We start from the raw sequence: 4,960 nt of genomic DNA, 5'->3' as shown, positions 1-4,960 counted from the left end.
CTATAAGACGGCAGTTAGAAAGATGCCTCCTGGCTGGAGGGGTCCAGGCAGATGCCCGGATGCTGGGGGAATAGAGCCCTCCCCCACGGCCTCTGGGCTCGAGAGGCTCCTAATCTGCTTGAGGGTGAGCCTTTCAAAGAGATACTCGCCCAGCCTGGCCTGCAGGCTAACAAGCCTGCTGAGGTTGGTCAAGTGGTCGCCTATCTTTTTGATCAGTTTCACTTCCTCATCTAGGAAATGGTTCTCCAGGAAGTCACACAGATGGGGGTCTGTGTTGGCAGATCCCAGGGCATGCAGATCCAAAAGGGCCTGTTTCAGGGACTTCTCCGGACAAGGGCAGCTTCCATGGCATCCAGGGTATTACCCCACTCATCTTTGGAAGGCTTCTGCACGTCCTGGAAGAGGGCACGGCCACCGCACTGGTTTTGCATCTTCAAGAGATGCTCTGCACCCTCACGCTTCTCCTTCACCAACTCGCAGAAGAAGTGGTCCACGCCCTTCAGGGCCAAATCGTTGCGGTGGAAATAGTAGCCCAGAGAGAGGTAGGTGTAGGAGGCCTGCAGCTGCAGGTTGACCAGGCGGTTCACAGAGGCCTCACATCGGCGGAATTATGCTGATGGATCTGGGAGTTCATAGTTGGTCGACAATGAGGAGCTAACCACAAAAAAGCGGTGTTACCTGGTCCCAGCAGTGGGGGATGACCGAGAAGTTGGTCCAGGAGGTTGCAACTGGAGAAGTAGTTGCAAGGTGGTCGATGCCGAGGTGTGGGAGAGTCCCCAGGTCTGTTCCGTTTAAACACTGTTGAAGCGAGAGACAGATCCTCAGGGCCGCTGGACGCGCCGTCAGTTCTCAATTTTAAATACTACCAAGTTACTCATATCCTGGAAATCTCTCTATTCCTATCTATTGCTAAATACATAGCCAATTGTTTTTGCCATTTTGGAGTCAATCTTCTATTTCAAAGTAACCTCTCCTGGCTACTCTGAATTACAAGATTCAGGTAGATAAATTGTTTCCCTCAATTTCACCAGAAGGAAAGAGGCTTTTTGTTTTTTCCCCCCTGTATTGGCCATGTTTTCCTGTTTATTTTTTGGTGTCTTAGGTCCTATCCCTTTACTGTTATAATAGCCCCTGACAAACTTTTCCCCAACTAAGTGGAGACTCCCTTTCCTGTGATATCACCAATAGAATTGCTTGTGAGTTTTTAGTTTTATTCCTGTATATAAATTCTATAGGTATCCAAGTGTTTATCTATGAATTGTTTGAGGTCTATCAGTTGAATTCCTACTCCTCTGGCTAATGGATACCCTATCACAAATAGAAACGAAAGTTGTGACAAAAGTGTCTAGAGGAACAGAGGCTGTATGTAGTAAATGGGATTAACTCTAGGCCCAGAGTCAAGACATCCGTATTTAATTTTTATTTTCTCTGTCTTCTTGAGAAAATTGTTTAATCACTCTGAGGTTCCTCATAGGATAGCAATATACCCAAAGATTATTCTAGGGCAAGGATTCTTGTAGGGCAAAGTGTAGTCCGAAGAGCTCTGAAGGTTTGAGATATTTTCACACAGTCTATGAGTTAAACCATTTTCTTAATAATACTAAAACATTATCTGTCCCTTTCACTCCCATCTCTTAGAAGTGTACAGTGGTATTTTCTAGAGGCCGTGTGACTTGTGATTTCACAATGAATGGAGTATAGAGTGAGATATGAGATCCTAGCTGTCTTCTCTTTGCCAGAAATTACAAATATTTGTGAAAATGTAAATCAATGACATTGTTCTCACTATTATTTTAACTATAGTGATTTTCATTAAACTGTTATGCTGAGTTTACTATTAAGTGCATTGGCAAATATTTTAAAAATCTGTTTTAATTTCTAATGCAACAAATATTGATACACATAATCTCTATAAACAAAAGTTCTTTGGGGTTCTCAATAAGTATTAAGTGTAAAGGGGTTCTAATATGCCATTTGAGGGGCTTTGAGAACTATTGTTCTAAGGATTAAATAAAATATACCCTAGAATAGTGCCTACACAGAATAGGCATTCAATAAATATTTTAAAAATGACTGGCTGTAATATGGCAAGACATAGAAATTTTATTATACTATATTTCTTGTACTTACAAATTCCTGAATGACCTAATAAAAATATACAAAAAAGGGCAAACTAAAGTGTAATTAATTTCTGTGTTGAGTAGAGATTTGCCTGTTTAAAGTTATGATAAGACTTTGACTAGATTAATAAATTAATAAAACACTTCAGACACTGCAGGTTTTGTTATTCCTGGGAAAGTTAAGATACTAACAGGTGGAAATTCCTTTTAGCTTACAGTTACAATTTTATACAGTGACCAAGGGCTATGCAGATAGTTTAACAAATAAGGAAAATTTAAAAGTACTGTGAATAATCTACTTCAATTACTGGCATTTCATAACTATTTTGTTCATTCATTTGACCATTCATATATTTGTCCTTTTAATCATGAATGTATGACCTACTATGCCAGATATTTGGTAATTTCTGGCAATAATTGGTACATAGGAACTAATCTGTGCCCTCATCAAAATTAAAATTGAATTAAAACCACTGGAAAAAAATAAAATGTGTATAAATAAGGATAAGCTATAGAATTGTTAACTTGTTGCCAAATTTTAAAATATGAGCTTTTTTTTCAGTCATACCTCTGGAAATCATGAACATCATGAAGGAACTATTTATGGAGTAGGGAGAATGGGATTAGGTGAGGAAGAACAGGATGATGATAGGCCAGCAAATCTTGTGCTTTTGAAAAGCACGCACATGTGAAATGAAATTAGAACTGCACAGATTCTGTATGTATGCAATAATTAACCAGGTGTGGCCCTGCTGATAGTGCTTGGCAGAATTATCTATAGAACAGAAATGGAAAGTTTGCAGAGGATTTTAATTTAAATAGAACAGCTACACTGTGTAGGGAAATGTGTAAATAGAGAAAAGAGTAAATAACAGCTGGTAGCAGTTATGTGTCTCAAATATTCAAACAGTGTTCTGCTTTTGAATATAGGTTAAAGTAGATCTGATATGCCAGTAGTTTTTTTAGGACCTGGAGTCCTAGAAATTCAATAGAAAGAGAGTCTGGTATGATTTTGTGCTCTACAGAATGTTGGCGCTCTTAGATTAAAGATTAAAAAACTACCATAAACTACTGTAAAAAAACCCTCTTCTATCAGAAGCATTTTATAGGTTTAGCCTATTCCTTTTCTTATATCATTTTTTCTTCTTCTTGGTCTTCCCCTATATGTATTAATAGGAAAAATAAGTCTGTCACAATGTCTATAATTTAACACTTGAACATTTTATGAATATTCTCATTCCATTTACAATGAATAGCATTCCTGGATTAACGAATTCTAAAGCTATAAAGAGGAATCAATGATAGTCTATTTATAATGCAAAAGGATTACACAACTATAGGTTCTCTATCTCATATTTATTTTTTAGGCATATTTATATTTTGTAGTTTCTGTTATTTCTATAAAACGTTCTTAGTGATATATATTTTGCTTGCCACTATTTAGTAAGCAAAGCTTTAAGGAGCTCAGATTACTTTAGGGAAAAGCTTTAATTTTGATAAATTTCCCACTTTCCAAATTTAAGGAAAAGCACTTGGTATCATGAGGGTTTTCCTATGGACTTTGGAAATCATGCATTTTTTGGTTTTGTTTTGTTTTGTAGACCTTAGCACACCTATTATTTCAGAAAAGCAAGTCAACAATCTTGCTAGAGTCAAAGATTCTCAGCATTGGAAGAAAATTCAAAATCATTCTATTAGAACACTCAACACTGTGATTGATACTATCTATAAAATTTCTAAATGCTTTCAATTATTATCAAGCATAATTATGATGACAGAAAACTCAGTAGTCTCTAAGATTCCCCGTTCTTTTCTCTGATTGTCATAATTGGCAAACTTAGCTGTTGACATTTTCTCCCTATCTTTTCTGGTCTTCTTGTAGTGCTATTTTATCAGCTCCTTAAAAAAAGCAGTTTAGGACATTTTTGTTCTTGTCGATATTCACATAATGAAGAAAAATAAATTTTGCCCTCTGACATTTGTTGTGTTATATGAAATAAATCTTTAGTGTTTAGCTTTCTGGATACTTGACGTTTTCTGTAAATCCATGATAGTTCTTTCTATTTGTCCCTAGTTACATGTATGTGCTTTCAGAATTTTTCTTTTCTTTTTTAAATTGATATACAAAGAAATCTTACTGTGAAGCATATATATATATAAAATTTCCTCTCCTTTTTCTTTCTCCTTGGTACAGTACTTACATATTTAGAATTATAGTTTGTTTGTTTTTTTAGTCCCATATAATGGAAACAGAATCAGGAACTTTTAAAAGGAATATGTCCCTGTGGGAGGTTGAATTATATATCCTCCCCAAATGCACCCCACACAGGGAAAGCCAAGGAACCCAAGGATTGCCAGAAGGAACCCAAGGATTGCCAGCTAGCCAGAACACTATACCCACCCCTGGAGGAAACAAACCCTCCAGCCTCTAAAACCTTGAGACAATAATTCCAATTGTTTAAGCCAACCTATTGTGGGTGGTTCCCAGTTGCTGTGACCTCACCTGACATTTGAGGTACTTACGTGTACCTGCTTAGTCTCCCACTGCCCAATCATATAAAGAATTTTGCTTATGTATTCTTACAAAATTTACTAGCTTAGACATTAATTTCCCGGTGTTTTAGTTTGTCAAAGGGCTGCTGATACATACATGTACCAGAAATGGGTTGGCTTTTACAAAGGGGATTTATTTGGAGTAAAAGCTTACAGTTCTGAGGCTGTGAAATGTCCAAATCAAGGCACCATCAAAGTCAGCTACTGTTGATCCTTTTGTCTGGCCATTTCATGAAGCAAGATGGCCGCCAACCTCTACCAAGGTTTCAGCCTTCCCCTCCGTCATC

The 4,960-nt window shown here is 37.3% G+C and overlaps 1 pseudogene; it reads right to left on the bottom strand.

The window, feature by feature from the left end:
• Positions 1-608, bottom strand: LOC105744242 (ferritin light chain pseudogene; annotated as a pseudogene).
• Between the last annotated feature and the right edge of the window lie 4,352 nt (positions 609-4,960).

The sequence above is a fragment of the Dasypus novemcinctus genome, chromosome 7, assembly GCF_030445035.2.
Source record: "Dasypus novemcinctus isolate mDasNov1 chromosome 7, mDasNov1.1.hap2, whole genome shotgun sequence".
Taxonomy (NCBI): domain Eukaryota; kingdom Metazoa; phylum Chordata; class Mammalia; order Cingulata; family Dasypodidae; genus Dasypus; species Dasypus novemcinctus.
Note: the sequence above shows the minus strand (reverse complement) of the source record. Positions and strands in the feature narration are given on the sequence as shown.